Below are 19,499 nucleotides of genomic sequence, written 5' to 3'. Positions count from 1 at the left end.
AGGAAATACATTTACATCTGCATGAGACAACTTGAATCGAGTCAATATTCTCTTATAAGAAAAACAGACAGATCTTCTGAAAAAAGAGCAACCCTTTCATATTTCTAAATATGAGGCACAAAAAGTACAATGAATAACCAGCTGTATTCATATTATCACCACATTACTTGGCTTACAGTAGATTCTATAAAATACAACTGAGTTTCAGGAAAGAAAAATCACTTTTAACTTTATAAGGTAAAGAATCTAAATCCAACGCAGACTTCTCAAAAGGTCTTAACATTTCAAATCTCAATAGACATTGTAGCCTTGAACAGGACCAAAACTCTGAATTTCTACTTTTCAAAATTTAGACAGTATAAACTTCTCAAATGAAAAAAAAACCCAAAAAACCATTATCTAAACTTTTATTGGATTTTTTCATTCAGTTTTTTGTGTTTTTTTCCCTTCCAGTTAAAGAGCAGGTTTTATGATTATAATTGCTAGAAAATGGCTACCCATATTTATAAAAAATATGACAGCAGACATGCATTGAAAGTTCTTTCCATTTTGCAGAAAAAAAACACACAAAATAACCTTTAGTAGGTAAAAGTAAATGCAACTGAGAAAGACAATACATCAGGGACTTGAAAAAGGTCTGAGATTTTACTTTGTGTAAATTGGAGAAATAGGGGGAGCTCAGCACAGGACTAGAATACCATTTAAAAGCTCTTAGTTAGAGGAGTCATCATATATATATATATATATATATATATACACACACACATATATATACATATATATACACACATATATATATACATATATATATATATATACATGAGGCCACAGTCATGTGACTTGTTCTAATTTTCTTTCTACTAAAAACTGTACTACTTTCTTCCATGTTAATTTAAGACTTCAGAAGAAGGAGGGGCTGTTTCTTTAGAAGAGACATGGGAAATACGTAAGTCTGTATGCTTGGTGGTGAAGTGGCAGAAAGAAGTGCAACATTAAATCCAGAAATAACAGAGACAACAAACTATGGAGTAAAAAAATAGTGAACAACAGGAAACTCATGTGGGGTTTCTGCTACTCTTCACAAGTCTGGGATATACAACCATCTCTGAAAAAAAAAAAAAAGTTTGGCTTTTAGCTATTTTGCTATGCAGTGGCATCAGAAAGACCAAAATACTCAAACAGGAAGCATCATGAAATTTATTGGAAATGGCTCAATAAGAGCACACACCAGCAAAAACACTTAAGCAACAGCACTGACAGCTGCCTGTTGAGAGCGAATTCTGCTAACAGAATGGTTGGCTGGGAAAGGTAGAAGAAGAAAATAACTTCAGTGACTGGAAGCCAACCATCTCTCTCTTTCTCAGAATCAATCTCACTGAGAGTTACAGTAAGTTGTGATACTGGGAGACACCACAGAAAATGAAATAAGTTGAGCAGCAACAGCAAGACTGGAAATTGCTTATCAACAGACATACTAAAAATGTGCTGTGAAATATGTACAATTTTTTTCTCTGGAAACTGCGGTCCATATAAGCCAAAGCCAAAAAAGTTGCATATTTTCAAAAGTTATTGAAGAATTTTACTCTAACCACTCGGGTTTTATGTTTTCAACTGGAATCATAAAATGATGGGATTGTTTAAGTTGTAAAGGACTTTTAAGATTATCAAGTCCACTGTTAAATTACAACTATGATTAAGAATTTGTTTTCACTAGGAATTGTTACATTTCCTATTTATAAATTTGAAGTAAAATATTGAAGTAAGTAATAATAAAAATAGCAATGTGTTATTCATTAAATCAAGTATCTGGGGTAGAGAGAAAGTTTGTTTATACTAGGGTATGAATAAGAAACAAGTTGTGGATCAGTATCTGAAATCAACTAATGTGTATTGTCTCTGGTGACAGTCAAATACCAGAAAATAGGTACGTGTATTTGACTTTAGGGTATTCTGTGTATTTGTGACACACCGGTTGCAGAATGGAAGAACATATTTTGAACTGTAATATTATATTGAGTTACAAAGAATAAGCGAGTTTTAACTTCAGTGAGACCAGATGTCTACAAGCTGTTCATTTTCAGGGATGATCCTTACTCTAGAAAAGATACATAGATATATTTTAAAAAGTAAAGGAATACTTTTTGCCTTTAGCAATATCTGTTGTGAATACCATTAGATGCAAAGACTACTTAGGATGTTATAAACAAATATTTCATTACATTTTACTTCACCCTGTCTCGAGGCAAAATGAGGCAACTGTTAAAAACAGAATCTATTGACACAGCCAATCAAACAACTGAAACACTAAAATACACCTTGTGTTTTGGATACCTAAAACATTAACTACTATATCAAAAGAGGGACACAATGGGCCTTTGTTTGAGCTCTTTAGCCCAGAGAGCTTACCAGAAGAGATGAGTTTCCCTCACATTCTGATATGTGCTCTGGGCTGCGTGCTTGAATTCTGAAGGTCACAGAAAGTGTCCCATAGCTGGGGGAAGAGGGGGAAATAAAAGTGGTAAATGAATGATCATATTTGAGAAAAGAGAGTTGTGCTTACTGAATGTATTTATTTTTCTATGGCAACTGCTCCTGGACAAATCTTCTCCCAGACCTATCTGGAATTCATGAAAAACACTACATACACCATGGATATTGTCCTCAAAAAAAACATATAGTCACATTGCAATAATATCAAGCATCTCTCTTCTCTTAGTTCTAAGGGGACACTTGAAAAATTCCATTCTAATTTTTTCTGGCCTGAGAAAATGAAATATTGTCGTTTGGAACTTCCTTGGGTATTGTAATTTTTTCTTATATATTATGAGGTTAGACTATCAATCTTACAATTTTAAACCACAAGGAAAATTGAGACAGGAGACAGTATCACTCCATATATCATAAGCATTTTCTCCTGGTTTGACTACTTTTAGATGGGTTGGAAAGCCCCACATGGGCTTGGAAAACTGTCTGAGATGTTTCCTATTTGTGGCCTGGATAAAGAGGAGAGGAAGAAAACATAGTCCAAAGAGAGGGGCGAATTGTTAAATAAGAAAATATGCTTACAGTTAAATGTTAGGAACAAGTCTAGTTTAATTAATTTTATTGTCTTATTAAAATAATAAATGTCTCTCTTATGTGAATACTACACTGACATGATGCATTTTCTGTTAACCTAGATGGCTTTAACATTCCATAGACAGTGTCAATTTATGCCACTAATTCCCCAAGGATTAGATTTCATTATGTTTATCTGTAGCAGTCAGTGAGTTACTATGCATGAAGATTAAATTATGCTAATGAGACCATTCATGAAACAAAGAAAAAAACACCATGAGGGAACATGGCAGAATATGACTTCATGGTGACACTTTAATCCAGTACTAAAAGATTTTCCTCTGCTTGCCTTCCTTCCCCTTACAAACTTAGATATCTACTCCCATCTTTAAATAGCACACTACCATCTACTTGTTTTAAAGAGGTTCAAAGAGCTTTCAAGCTCTTTAAACAGGTTCAAGAGCTTTAAAAATTCTGCTGTAAACCTTTTTAAACCAGACCAAAATTTAGGTAGAAAAGGAAAGTCTTTGGACATTGGAAGCCAGGACAGGTGGCACAGGAGGACTACAGAGATGCTCTTTGCCACTGTAAGAAGAAATTTCATGAGGCCATAGCTTGAGCAGAGTTCAACCAGTGAAGGCTTTCTGCCTTATTTAAACAGCAAAAGGAAGATTAGAAATAACACGGATCTAGTACTTGATGAGGCTAGTCCACCTTAAAATAGGGACAAAGACAAAGCAGAGATGTTAAATGACATTGAAGGAGGTGATTGTCTCACTCTGCTGCTCTGTGGCCTCACCTCAAGTTCTGTGTGCAGTTTTGGGCACTACAATAAGTAAAGGATATGAAGCTTTTAGAAAGCATCCAAAGGTGCTGAAAAGTCTCAAGGATTAAACTGTTGAGGAGAGGCTGGGATCACTTCATTTGTTCAGCTTGGAGAAGGCTGAGGGCAACTTCATCACAGTCTACAACTTCCTCAAGGGACCAGCAGAGGGGAAGGTTCTGATCTCCAAACTCTGTTGACTAGTGACAAAGAAATGAAGGGAAGCTATATGATGAGAAGTTGAGGCTTGGTATTAGAAAACTGCTCTTCACTGAGAGGATGATCAATCACAGGAACATGGTCTCCAGAAAAGATTCTGCCAAGCCTGCCAGAGTTATAGAATATCTAGATTATTGCAGAATATCTAGATAATTTTATTCCCATGGTTTAGGTTTTTCTTTCATTTTAGGACATTTTACAAGGAGCAGGAACGTGGACTCAATGATTCTTATGGATGTCTTACAAACTGATATATTTGATGAGACTAAAATTTATCTAAAGCAAATATATTAGACAAATACTAAAAATTATAGAAAAAAAATTAGGATGAAAAACCAGTAAAGTTCTCATGTAAACGCAGGACTAAGTATTCTGGTATGACAGCTATTTCTACAGCAGAGAAACTTTCACAGTTATAGTAACAAAGCAGCCATCTGCTCTGGGTAGCAGGTTCAATCTTACAAGACTTTCCTCTCTGCATGTGTGAAATGTTTGACTCATGCAATGATTTCTTTAGTCCCTGTTCATAGGAAAGGCTCTCAATCACACCAGCCTAGATATTTACTCAGGTTCCAGATATTGTATAAGGCAATGGGCAAACTTGGTCTTACTTGTGCAGTTTTCCCTGTACCTCTCACTGATCCCTTTATAGTTTGCTACATTTAGCTATGACCAATAGCTAAAAACCAGTTTTATTGTGGCTTTCCTTCTTTTTCTTTGTACAAATACAGAAAATGGGGCTGCTATATGTTTTATTCCTTTTTGGTTCTCTTGTTATTTATGCTGGGCTTTCTCCTCAATAGAATTTTACTCAGTTTATAGTAGCTAAAACTGTAACTCTGGGCAGTATATTCTGGGTTCATTTTTTGGCAGATGTTGTTTCGCCTTCTTTCTATTCATTCTGTCTAATTCCATGTTCAGTACTGTCTCTTTCCAGAGTCATAATTGCATCCATGCCTGGAAATAGCTAGTGTTTAAGCTTACATTATTCTCCTCATAAACAGATTAAATTCTCTTTTGTTAGCCTCATCCTTGTTTATTAATAGGTATTAATACATTGACTTCTGTTGTGCTTTATTATCTGTAATAGTTGACAAAATGTTTGATCTTTCATCCATGACCTTTCTCATCAGTACTAAGCTATTTTTCTGTAACATCTTTGGGACTTTCACCACAAAGATAAGTGTAACGCCAGCTATAGCTTTCAAGCATGCTAGAACATCATATACAGCTCAAATTGCTAGTACTGCAGCATGGGCGTTGTTTCATTTTATCGAAAGTAGACGTGGACTAATAACTCAGAGTTTTTGTAGTGAGGAATCCTTCCTCACATTTCTTCATCTTCCTCCTGATCTTGAATCATATTCTGCATATTTTTTTGCCCTTCTGTAAGCTTCTTTAACATTATCTTGACAGGAAACAGTCAGAAAATTTCCCCCTACATAATAGTATTTAAAGTGGCCATGAAAGGGTCTAAGATATGAAAGAGATGCCAAAAGGTAGATGGTGATGGAGAAAGGGTGACTGAAGCACCTCGTTTAGCAGCAATGAATTGTCACACTACCTGTATACATTTTCTGGAACTGTGCTCTCTGTCAAGAAAACTTTTTAACAAGACAGTGTTTTCATAGCAAAATGGCAGATAGAATTTGTTCTATAAATGACAAATTGCCTCGCTGAGTGTGTGACAGGGCTGATGCACCCAAATGGTCTTGAGAGCCAAAAAGACCTTTACAGGACCAGGAACATCAATAAGTCTTTTTTTCCTTCCACAACTCTACCTTTTCGTTCCTTGTGGAAGGAAAAAAAGTGTAACCTATGCATCAACAGAAGTCACTGTCATGTCAAGGAACATTTCTATACAAGAGAAACAAAATCTGAACGAAAAAGATAGGCATGCAGTTAGATTTTAATGTATCCCAAACAATGCACTCAGTCTGTCCTTTCTTATGCACAGCTAAGTATTTTATTTCCCAATGCTTCTATTCTGTTATATATTTATTTTTATAAACACATTATCTTTAACACTGAGAATGCATCTTCAAAGAACCAAATTTTAGCAAGTTTTTCATCTGAACATGCAATAAATATTCATGCATATGTCTATACATGAACACACATGAAGTCTCAGTTTCATGACCCAGTCTTAGCTGAAACTCTGTTTTGCTTTATTATAAAGCAAATTGAACTGACTTTTTTTCTCCACTAAATTTAGGCAATCTCCTGTTCTGTTCTCTGTGTACCTCACTCAACGAAGTTCATGCACATCGCGTTTTACTCTAATGAATTTAGTTTCAATCATTTTTCTACTGTGAATTTATAAGCTGAGAAAGCACTTAATCAAGAGGTCTGTTACCACTCCAATCTGACAATAAGGGCAAAAAGACAAGTGTTACATCTTGACAATTTTCAATGACTTTAATAGATTTGAAAGTGGAATGGCAAGGTAACCTCTGTGCTCCTAAAGTTATTTGATCAACTTCTGAGATGAACATTTGTTAAAGACCTCTGATCTCCTCATAACATTTTCAGGTTTTAGGTTTATTTTTTCTAAAATGTGAAGACAGTTTTGGTTTACCCACCTGAAAGGCTGTGTAACATAAAAGTCAAATATTTAATGTGAATTAAAGGATAAGTTTCAAGATATCAATCAGGTGATTGGTACCTGTGTCTATTACTTTCATTTAGCTGATTGTTTTTCCAGATTGATCTTTCCTCTCTGGCAGTCAGTAAATACCTGGCATCAAATTGGACTTATTGTGTTCAATTTGAACTTATTGTGTCCAATAAAGAACTGCACCATGTTATTGAACAGTCTGTTGTTTCTTTTTGCTTTGAGTACTCAACAGTGTACAGAAATATTTTCTCTCACAGTATTTTTCCAGTATGACCCTTAGAAGAAACTTAAAAATTGCTTGAAGTTTTTTGGGAAAAAATACATTTGATACAATAAAAAGAGACTGTTCCACCTTGTAAAATCCAAGTCTAATGCTTAAGGAGTGAAAGCTTAAGAAATTAAGGAGAAAAAGCTGAGAAAATTTCTTTAGGAGAAGAAATTATAGAAATGAATCTGTTTATGGGAAGTTCGAGTATTGAAAATGCAGCAATTGACAGTAAAACCTTTCAATAAAATGACAGGCTGGAATTAAACATAATTTCTTCCATGTTTTTATCTTCTACAAACAAAAGCTATGAATGAAGTTCGTTGCACTTGAAAGAGAATATGAGCACTTAGTTCATGACATTAATTTATGCTTAACATCAGAACACATAGTAGTGATAGGAATTAGAATAAAAATATTTGACATAAACCATCAAGACTTACATTTCCACATTTATTTATTTACTGGAAAAAAGCCTCCTGCCCTTCAAGAAAAAAGTTTATGGCCCTTCAATTTAATTTTTTTTCTCCAAACGTTCACAAATGTACTAATCACATGTTACCATTAGAAACAGCGTTCAGATTGTCATTAAATTAGCACTGTGCTTACATTTTTTTCCAATAATTTCTATCATACAAGGAAAAATCTGAATTTTCCTATTAATTATTATCATTCAGTCTTTCCAGGTGAAAGTCGAAAACTGTGTAGCAGAGACGTTTTTCTGATCTGATGTCTCTCTTCAGTTAATTAACTATGCTACATTTTTTAGTATTTGATTTAAAACAAAAGATGCTTTCTTTTACAATATAGTATATGATTAAAAGGCATAAAAAATTCCATGTTTATGCATGTTGTCTAATTACATTTTCTTTTCTCTCTTGGTCATTCAAAATGTATGAAGAAAACAAAACTACTGCTCGCTGTCTCCATAGAGACACCATGACAGTATCAGGAGAAAATATTTTTATTTCAGTTCTTAATGGATTTGACTCCTGAGTAAAACCACTCAATAAGGAAAGTGCCAGGAATAGAAAAGCCATTCATTACAGTGTTCAGCTCATTGTGATCTGCATTGGCTTGGTCTCTGCTAAATGGCTTAGCACAGTATTTAAAATGTTGCAGAAGTAGATTTCTTTTCAGATTTGTTTACTATGCCAGATTCGGTGCTTGTTTAAGTTCACATTCCAGTTTAAATGACACAAAAGAACAGTCTATCTCAATATAGGAAAATGAATATTTTGCTTGGCCCTGGAGCTAAACTTGGTTAAAAAAAAGCAATGTATTTATTTATGGAGAAATTCTGTACAATTTACCTGATAATTATCAGAAGAGGTTTTTTGTATTTTTTTAATTCATAATGCAGACCTGGAAAGATGTGATGACTTCCTGCAAGACTACCGCTCTAAACAATAGTTTGCATGTGATGTTAAGTTTTTCCACAAGTTAATATCTCAGAGCTGAATTTTTGTGTTACAGAAGACAGAGGCAATATAGAACCTTAACATTTTTTTGATATTTTAAATACACAAATGTTTAAAAGGAGTTCATCATCTATGGATTATTAGATATTTCTAATTCCCCTTCAAAATACAGTGTGGCACTACATAGCATAGTGAGTTTTATAGCATTGATATGGATCAAGTCGATTCATTTCATAAATGGAAAAAAAGACGCTAAATCAAATTACCATATATGTCCTTCCAGGTAATTTAGGCCTCTTAAACCAAAACTAATTCAGTAAGAATATGTGATTTGGAATTTTTTAACTTCTTATGATGTTCTAATTGACTAATAATTTTTTTTTTAAAGTATGTAAAATGGATTTTAGCTCACTGGATGAATTTCAAGTCTTCCAAGGTATCAATTTCTTGTTGCAAGGAATTTTGGTTGAAAATGTATATCAGAGTGATATATCTGTAGTTATGATCTTATCAAAAAACAACACCACATGAAAAATCTAGAGGTCTCCTCTTTTTGAACTAAATATACAGTGATTGTGGAAGAGGATACTAACTGATTCTACTGTTACCATCAAGGTTAGATATCACTCTTTTCATTCCCATTCCCTCTCGTGGTTATGAACATATAACCTATCCCTATCATAGTTATGAACCATATAAACCTTCTGAAAAAAAAGCCAAAAAAACCCAAAAACCAAAACAAACAAACCAGTCCCATCCCTACACCATCATTCATTTTGAAGCACTGAGATGTCTCTTTACATCAAATTCCATTCCTGTTTAGAACACCATAAAGTAAAACTGGTTTGGTCAACACTCCTGAACTGGAAGATGAAAGATGGACAACAAAGTCTTTTCACTATTTTTCCAAATGTTTAGAATAAAGATGGATGAAAATACCTAAAAAAATTATCTAGAGCACTGAGCATCCCATCCAGGTTTTCAGTAACACTAACTACTTGTTGAGGTGTGGCAGGAAATGACATGACTTGTCACTGTATTATGGTTACACTGGCAGACTGTACTGACTGCTGCACAGTTTTAAGTCGTCCCAGTTGTTTTAGTAGTGTAAAGACTCAAAATTTGTTGTGAGATAGTAGTAGAGGAAATAATTAGGAAATAATTAGGTTTGAAGCATTAGGTAGAAATCAAAATTTTCTCTGGAAGAAGGGAAGAAGTAAATAAAATATTTTCCTATTTCATCTGGTTTAAGACAAAGTATTAGCTACAGGATTCTTTAGTTGTCTGAGCAGGAATAAAATAATACTAGTATTAGATTAATTCAGATCTGCTTTATTAAATTATAATAATGTACAAGTGATTGTGTTGGACAAAACCCCACAATTTTAAAGTAAAAAATAATTTAAAAAAAATTAATTGTCATCTCCCATGGCTCTCTGATACCCTGCTAAATAAAAAGCCCAAAAAAGTTGTACTTCAAGTCTTTCAGAAAAATGATCAAGTCAAAGGCCTAATAGACACATGCATTTGGGAAATACAAAACCAGATGCAGTATTTGATTGCATTAAAGACACTTTTGTTTGAAAGAGACACTTGGAAATGCAACTATTTTATTTTCTAGTAGCTCACATATGTACTTCTTTGTTAGTCTCTTTTCCATTAAGTTGTCAAGTCTGTGACAGAGTATTTAATGAGAATTTTTTATTTGAAATTGAATACATTAAAACTAATTTGTCTATTCAGAGAGCTACCTTCAGGAACTGACCCTATTTGCTTTAGTTTTTAATTTAAAAATACCTTTGATGTATCCTGAAATAAAAACCTAACAATTTATTTGGAGAAAATCTGCAGTTCTGCAGTGATGGTATCACAGAAAATTACGTGTAGTTGTGGTGCAAGACATAAATCTTATAATACCTTAAAAGAATATAGAAGGTAAAATCACCAGAATGCTGTGGAAACTGGAATCAAGAACATTTAGCTCTAACAGTTTGCGTTAGTTAAGGGGGGCACAGCTGCATATGAAAAAAAAAATCTCTGTATAAGATAGTCTGAGAAACTTGATACTCAATCAAACTTCAGACATTTCTTGACAAATTAGCTATTTCGTTTATATTTTTGAATTCTTGGGGAAAGATGAGAGCTAAGAGACCTGTGGTCTGGAAAACATATAATGGAGTATAGAAGGTGATTGTAAGAGTGCCATTCATAATTTTCATTTGTAACGATTAAATAATATATATTAAATTTTCAAAAGTCTGTGAAAGTTATCTGGAAAACTGGGAAAGTATATCTCCAAATCCTTTATTCACAGAAAAAAAAAATATTGTTTTGTTTTTAAAAGTGCTTATCAGACTTTTAGGAGATAACTCTCCAAAGATTTTTTTTAATATACAAGTAAAATCCTATTGGGATGAAACAGCACCTTAATTAAAAAAAGAAATGAAAGACAACTAAAAGAACAAAACATATAATGTGCCAAGAATAGACATTCCTTTTACATAGTGAAATGCAAAATAAAAACAGGAGAAGAGAGTTTTCAAATAGGTGTCATAATCCTGGAACCTCTTGAAAACTTCTTCCATAGCATCTGTAATTTCTAATATTATATTTCTCTAATAAACAAAAAAAAAAATTCCTTACAATGGGACTTAAAATCCAAAATTTGGCAAGAAAAAGTATAACTTAAAAGAGAAAAATACTTTGTCAATAAAGAGGTATTGCTGTCTTAACAAATGTAAAAATGAGGCAGATAATTGAGGTTTCATTCATTTTTTCTAGCTTTTTAAATTATTTTGCCTTCTTTCTTTGCTCTGCAAACACAGATAACAGATGCAGCCTTTTAGTCTCTAAACAATACTTATTTGAGGTAGGTCTAATTTTCTAAACTTTTTTATTTTTTACATGAGTATCCCTTTTTATCTCCTTATCCCTCTGTTTTCCCAAATTTTTTACTGTCCAAAGCACCTTGATCCTTTCCTTTCCATATCCTTCTGTTCCCTCTTTATATAGTTTAACCTTACAATGCTCATAAAGCAAATAATTCTCAGAAATATTTTGCTTCATTAAAATTATATGCTTAAAGGTAGGAAGAAGGTTTGAGATTCTAACTGTAAATTTTTACCTTTTGGGGCTCTTTTGGAATAATAATTGAGATTGTTCCCTATAGAAACTCTCTTTGCTTTGAAAATGTAGTATTAGAATACAAATGTTCGTTAGGTACACTAGGTAAGTATTTCTATGTCCATAGTGTTAAACTGCTTACATGCTAGGTTATGAAGTTATGCATAAGTAACAGTGGCTGTAACAATGATGCTGAAATAATCACTTCACTTTCCTTTTCTAAATTAAAGCAGATAAATTATTCTTTCTAATGCTTGGGATATAATTGTGGAAATTATAACAATGGCAAAATAATAAAATATTAGTGAGACAAATTCTGAATGGTCTTACTCAGACTAATTTTTCTAGTTTTGAATATCCACTTTTATGTATTATTTTGATGTTCTGTGTGGAGGAAAATTGTGGCTGCAATGAGAATGTTTTTAAAAACACTGGATATGCTACTAAAAAAACGCTAATAGGAAAGTATACTCTGGTTTTTTTCTGGGTGGGAAATAAAATGATCCCAATAAATTGGATTCCAGACTGAATTTCAAGGAAAATGAGACTGTATGCTGTAATATTTGAAACCTGGATGAATTGGGAACTTCAATAACCACCAAAAAAAAAAAAGGCAGAATTGCAGACCTAAACAAATACAATGTTTTGTCAGGAGCATGAAATATTTAGCAGAGCGAATGATTGCTGGAATATAATTTCTGTTATGCCTCTCTATATCTAGATTTAGTTCTTTAAATGAAGGCGTCAATATGTAAAATAAAAAATATAATATGTTCTCAAAGAGATTAAAGTTTCCAGTCATAAACAGTCATTGTCTAAAACTAAGGTTTTGTTCCAACAGAACTAATCAATTCCAGAAAAAGTTCAGGCCAGCCTGAAGATTTCTGTGAGAAAACGTGCTCAGTACTTATAATGTGACTGAAGCTCAATCTCCGTAAATAAAAAGATGGGGAATTTGAACTGTGGAGTTCTATTCAGCTGTATCTTACCAAGTTGGGATTTCAGCATCTTTATTAATAATTTTGTAGCTTAAGCTCTTTTCCTCAGACTGCATTACAGATGTCCAAAAAAGTAATGTTCCATTTTGAGTAGAAGAAAAAAATGTTCATTGATCCAAAGCAAGCATTGTTTTTCTTCCAAGAACCTTTCTATCCCTTAGAAGCTTTTGTCTTGCAGTTTTTATGACATTCAAAACTTTTTATCTTTTTTAATTTTTCTGCTTGATGAATTTTCCATTGCAGTCTTAATTTGTAATTTAGCTATTCTAAACATATTTCATATGAACATTTAAGAGAGGATCTACCGAAAATTTTCTGTGTGGCTATTTCTCTCAACTCAGAAAAATGATAGCAAATGGAGAAAGAAGACATTACATTGCATGCAATAAATATATAGTAAATAATAAGTAGACTTATAAGTCTATAATGACTTATAGTAATATTATACTCTTCCAATAAGAGAAGAGCTAAGTCAGTCCTGCTAGAAGAATTTGAATCCATCATTTAAGTGAGAAAATTGAAACCTAAAGGCTTTTTACAAATACTGATAAAGATAAATGGTTACTTGCTCAGCTGTTGGGATATGCCAATTGTATTCAATAGCCAGGCAGCAAAACAGCAGTAAAATTATTATATGTGCCACTGAGGAATGTGAGCTGACCATAGCTACTCAAACAGATGTGAAGTTATGTGGTCTGCTGTTCATTTTTGTCCAAAGGTCCTAACACATCCAGAAAAACACAGTAATTAAGGAGAAAGACATAAGGACAAAAGGGAAACTTTATTCTCTTATTGCATCAGTCCATGCAATGCTGGTGTTTTTTCCTGGTTCAGGTTGATATCACAGAAAGCGTGCAGTAGAACTAGCAGAAATTAGAAAAAAGCCTGTGAGAAATATCAAATGTAAGAAATGGCTTCTGCTTTAAGACTGACAAAATTGGCTGCAATCATTCAGCTTTGAAAACAGAACTGAAAACTGAGGACATAAGAAAGGCACCTGCTTTTTCCTAGGCATCATAGAAATTGACTGTGGTCAATTTTTCACCTTTTACTGGGAGGCCAATGCACTTTTACCACCTTTACCTCACAGCCTGGAAAGAAAAGAACATTGATTGTGCAAGGAAAAAACAACTTCTTTTAAAGTGGACTTTACAAAGTGGAAATTAACTTATTCTAAACACAGTCTGAGGTCATCTTAAGATTGCAATTTTTACATGAAGTCAGAGTACCCAAGAGGTTCTAAATGTAACCATATATTTTTCAATATGAACCTTGATATTGCAATACCAATGATATTTGGAATTTAATTACAATAAAATAGAAAAGGGAAAGAAATGCAGAATTTTGCCTACATTTGCCAACCCTAAAACACACATTGTTTCATTGAAAAAGAATGTGTCTTTTCTAAATTCCATGATTTTATGGAGTCTTTCCATTTGGAATCCACTTCTCTTTTCTTGATATTTCACTATATTGAACATGTCATTAAAATGGGATATGGAATGGAAAAAGTGCTCTGGAAATGTATTATTAAGTTTTGAAAAGTCGTAGGATTTCTAGGATGGTGCTTTCAGACCGCATTAAATGGAGCAGGCTGGCAAATAGTCCTTAGGCTATTATCATTATCAGCCACTGACATGATATAATCCTGTAAGAAATAGTTATTTCTGCCCTTAAATTTTCAATCAGTGACCCAAGTTTTTATTTTCAAAGGGAAACAAACAGCATTCTAACAAAGTTACTGAAAACAACTAATACTCATCATTTTCTGACAGACTTCAGGCAATACAGAATATTCTGAATGTAGTTTTAGTCTTTAAACTATAAAAAAAAATTGCTATTAAAAATTTAAGACTGTTTATAACCTATATGTCTGTAGTAATCCTTACTTAGTGTCTCTGAAACAGCTATTTATTCAGCAATTTTAGTGAAGGAAGAAAACACCAATCTTTGTGTAATTCAAATGGCAAAGAAAATGTCTGGAGGCAAAAAAGTGTCCAAAGCTACTAAGAGTAGACCTAGAAAACAGGTTTCAGCATATAAGATAGGTAAGTTTTGCTCTGAATTTCAAATAACCCTAAATTTTAAGATTTTAGACATTACCATGGGCCACATTTACTGGCAGTTATGCTGGAACTAACTTCAACTTTTTTCCTCTGCTCCTAATGCTCAAAACATTATCTGCCACTTTTCTATGAGATTTGGAAAAATATCCCCACCTACCTTCTACTTCTTTGAAGGAAGGAGTTATAGAAAAACAGGAGAAGTTTAGGTCCCACAGACGTTCTACATTTGAGAGAAAAAACACATCATCACACTTTAAGAAATCTGAAGCTTGGTGTCTACACTACAACTGCTTCATTCCCTCATAAGTGTTCTTATGAATGATATTTTTTTAATGTATTCTTACTCTAGTCAAGTAATTCTCTCTCCTACTAGTATGGTTATATTGAAAATATTGGTGTGTTATCAGTACTATTTCAGTCACAAATACAAATCTCATCACTATTTGGATTTACTCCATCCAAGCCGGGTCCAGTGTAGATGTGAAAGTCTTGCCACTGCAGTTAATGTTTGAACAGCTACAACCTGAATATTCAAAAAGGTAACTCAGAAGTGAAAAGTTGATCTTTTTATCTTAGTTTCTGTCCATGTGGGGATCATTCTGAAGGTTCAGTGAAATCAGATCACCAGTTACTTATTAATCTATTCACCCAAGACGTTATATTAGTTATCATTAAAAAATTAATCAGTTTAAATAAGTTTGCTTGATCTTCTAATACATTGGAACTTCCAGCAGATATTTCAGTCCTCCTCAGAATACACTAGTATTCAGAAACCATGGGTGTGGTGTGATCAGTCGGTAACAAAGGTCACAGAACAAAGGTCACTTACATACTTACATAGATGGTAAAAATAGAGAAATGTCCTGACCTTAAAAAAACAACTCCATCTATGCTATCTCACTATTTCTTAAAGTTATTACTCCAAAACCAGACAGCTTTTCTGAAGCATGCTGTGCAGCTAATAAAACAATTTTATAGAACTTTCTCACTTTATGGTTTTGATCCCAACCTTTGCTGATGAAAGTTGTTTCTTTCCCTAGACTACAAACACACACAAAAAAAATCCCCAGAAACATAACAGCAAAAACCCCTTCTGCTGGCAGAATCTCTATACATATACCAGAACATACGCATGGTTTAAGGCTGTGCTGGATTTTCATTTAAGCTTATCTGTTCAGGAGAGAAACACGTCATTCATTATCTCTTGTGAGAAAAAGCCTAAAGGTATTATACACTTTCACATAATATGCAAAAGCTCTTGGAATCAACAGGAATTAAGTCTTTAGTACTAGGTAACTCCTTTTTTTTTTCATATTTTGCATGGGGAAAAAAGTGACCTTGAAATTCCCACTTTCAAAAACATCTATAAATTCTATGTAAAATTTACATTGAATCCTGGAAAATTGCATTCTATGCTCATGTCATATAATATTCTAAAGGTGCTTATGTACAAAATTTCACCAATATAACCAGCAGTCAATTTAAAATGTCTTTCTCCCTCAGCCATTTACTGATTTATCTTTGACAATACCTAGTTTTCTCACACAAGAAAGATAAGAACTTTCTGGAGGGGACCTGACAAAGACACTCAAAGATGAGAAAGTGGAGCATTTCTCATACAAGAAAGGGCTAAGAGAGCCATCACACTTTAGCCTGGAAAAGAGGAAGCTCAAGGAGGGGGTCTTATCAGTGTATACAAATACCTGCTTTTGAGGGAATGAAGATGAGACAGACTGAGTAGTGGTGTGCAGGACCAGAGTCAATGGGCACAAACTGAAGTACTAGAAATTACATCTAAACATAAGACAACAGTTGTGCTTTGAGAGTTGTGAGAGACAGCATGAGCTTCCCAGAGAAGCAGTAAGGATACTGGGAGATATTAAAATTGCAAGTGAGTACAGAATTGAGCAATCTACTCAAGTTACCCCTACTTGAGGAGGGAAGTTGGTCCAAATGACCTCAAGAGGTTCTTTCCAACTTCAATAATTCTGAAATTCTACTGTTTTTTCACTTCTTCCTCCAGTGCTTTTACTTTTCTCTTCCAATACCTGAACCTATCCCAGTCTTTGATTTTCTTTGGCTGCAGCTAAATCTCACAGAAAAAAAGAATGACACTATGCTACAGGGAACTTTCTGATTCATAAACACTTTTTAAGAAACACTTTGACATGAATTTGACTGTTTTCTTTCAAGTTACTTTTCATAATAAATTGAACCATGTCTTATAATTAGGCTCAGAAATGAGGCAGCCTAGAACAAAAGTCTGAAAGGACTTGATGTTAGAGGTTGCTGCTCTATAAAGCCATAGAAGTTCCTCCTCCTCCTCTCTGGACCTTCTTGAAGCTGATAAATTATAGTCTTTGAAGCCAGTGTGAATGTTGATCTGAGAACCTACCACCTCTCAGAAAAATTAATTTCCAGCAGCCCAAATCTACAAAGTCTTCAATTGCTTTATCCCAGTTCTTGCTCATATGTTAGAGCATGGAAAGAGCTATGTCGTGGTTTGGCCCGGAAGTGTGTTTCTGGAAATGCCTAGGTCAGACCAATCAGTGGCCAGATTTGAAATTGGCATGTGGTGTGGTCACTGAGGAATTGTATACGCCTCTGAGAACACACAGGGGTTAAAAGCAGAGGCTTCCCAGAGAGCTTCTTCTTTGGGAATCCAGTGTTGGTGAGTGGAGTCTGGACCTCTCCCCTGCCCAGCTGCGTCTGGGTGGGGGAGGGAGAGGCCATGCGGCCTGTGGGGAGGAGGCCCAGGGCCGCAAAAGGTGCAGGGGTGGAGGTTATTAGACCATGCAGGGGTGGAGGAAACCTGGGATGTTTGGGCAGCCCCCCCGGGAGAGAGTGATAGAGACTGTGCTGGCAGCACGGCCGGCCAGAAGCGGGGGATGCGGCGAGAGAAGGTGCCCGGCAGCTGTGGGAGTCCTGGGCAGACAGAAGGGAAGATTTTAACCCCTTTGTAGAATAATGGAAACCTTACAAATACTGAATGCTTCTGAATCAGAATGAGGAGAGAGAGATGAGAGATGAAATGGGCAAGCCTGAGGAAAGCTGGACGAGGAGAGAAGAATCCTAGGTGGGAAGAGATGATGGAGTGGCCTTGGGCTGGACTCTTTCTTGTATGGCTATGGACAGACCCGTGTTTTTCCCTGTGACCCAGAGACTGTATTTAGGGGGAGGCAACACCAGGGAGTCAAGAGTGAAGCAGTGGCATGAACAGAGACGGCTGAGGAGGGTGTGAGATGCCCTCTGTCTCCACGGAGAGGAAGATTTCTGTTCATGAGGCCCCTCGGCCCCAGGGGGTGAAATCTGGGGGGTCTGGTGTCCCGAAGTTGAGAGACTGCTGCTTTTGGAACTGGGTGGAGCATCTTTAAACAGGGAACCCTAAAAGCAGTCCTGGCCTGTGTCCAGTGGTGAGAGCACTGGACATGGGTGGGGAGAAGTCACGAGGGCTGATGTTGTCTGGGTGGGGCCATGGGTGACACGGAAGCACAAGAAGTTTCAATTGTGCTTCTGGGGGAAGCCTATGATGCAAGAGAGGACTCCTCTCTCCCTGATGGATTTGAGAGTTGATTATTTGAGGGGTGGTGAATCTGTGGAGAAAAGGGAGGGGGGAGGAGGAATGTATTTGGAAGGTTTTCATTCTTAGCTTTGTATGTGTTCCTTTTTAGATATTGTAATGAATAAAGTGTTGTGGTTTTCCCTCCATCCCCGAATGGGAGCCTGCTTTGTTCTGTTCCCGGGTCACATCCAACAGTAACCATTTTGGAAATACACCTTTCATGGGGGCCCTGGCACTGTGCCAGGGTCAAACCATGACAAGCTACCACCACTCAATGGGAGAAATATGTCTTCCACTGAACTGTGAAAGAAGCATTTTTTAAAGTGAACAATTCCATTATTTTCTCTTCCACATACTACTTAAAGATGCTGCAGCATAGCAAATGTGTTTTTCTATCACATGCAGTTTGATATAAATAACAGTTTACATTCATCCTATGCCACTTCTGCAGAACCGGAAGATACCGATAACTGGAAAATCCATGAACCTAAGAAAATTAACCAAACACTTAATTTTCAGAAACACCAGTTGGAATGAGTTTTCAACCTGTTCTGACTGATAAATTTAACTTAAATATTCTAAATTTTCAGGATATTTGGGGTTTTTTAATGGTCATTTTAGGATCATTTTATCATGTCTGGTACTTAGAAGTGCAAACAGCTGATAGGCAGATAGATCTGCAGCTAAGTAAGATCAGGTATCTTAAATAAGTATTAGATAAAATATGTGCATTTTTATTCTTGATGATAATCAGAACTCAGTTTAATTTGGCAGACTATGCGACAGACCATTCATTCCATCCCCCTCCACATCAATTCCTCTACCCATTAAATCAAGACACCCAGAAGATTTCTTAATCAACAGGTTGAGATGCTCATACAGTTTTTCCTGAGCAAGCAGTGGAATTGCCAATTAGTGGTGACAGGTATTTTGAAAACATACTCACATTGAGCAGCATTTGCTCTCACTGCAATTTTCTAACTAGTATCTTTGGAAAAAAAATCTCATTCTGCTACTATAGTACACTATCATTCAGTGCAAATTTTCATAAAATATATACAAAGCCTAAATACAGAACTTTACTCCAGAAAAGCATAGCCTAAGTGTATTGACAAAATAATTTTAAATTATTTTATTTCTTAATCCCAGCTACAGTGATAGTGCTGTCCTTGAATCTTTGGATCCAGGCAACTATATTGGTTTAGGTCTCCCAGCTTGTAGAGTGAAATATAGTTTGTGTTTCATTCAATGGGATTGAGCATATTTCTATGTTGATTCTGTTAAAGAACCTGTAGAGAGGTACATTATTGATTATAGTCACTGCTCTTCTATCTCTATGCTGACTTCA

General features: G+C 35.0%; 1 long non-coding RNA gene across 1 annotated transcript; it reads right to left on the bottom strand.

Annotated features, from left to right (window-relative positions):
* Positions 1-875: 875 nt before the first annotated feature.
* On the bottom strand, positions 876-17,406 carry LOC135288666 (uncharacterized). Its single transcript, XR_010351673.1, has 4 exons — positions 16,293-17,406; positions 14,747-14,809; positions 2,407-2,491; positions 876-1,105 (listed from the first exon to the last, which is right to left on the bottom strand). It is a non-coding gene; the product is annotated as an uncharacterized LOC135288666 (long non-coding RNA).
* Positions 17,407-19,499: the final 2,093 nt, after the last annotated feature.

Source organism: Passer domesticus, chromosome 1 (genome assembly GCF_036417665.1).
Source record: "Passer domesticus isolate bPasDom1 chromosome 1, bPasDom1.hap1, whole genome shotgun sequence".
NCBI classification, from domain to species: domain Eukaryota; kingdom Metazoa; phylum Chordata; class Aves; order Passeriformes; family Passeridae; genus Passer; species Passer domesticus.
The sequence above is the reverse complement of the archived record's forward strand: the minus strand, read 5'-3'. Positions and strand labels throughout refer to the sequence as shown.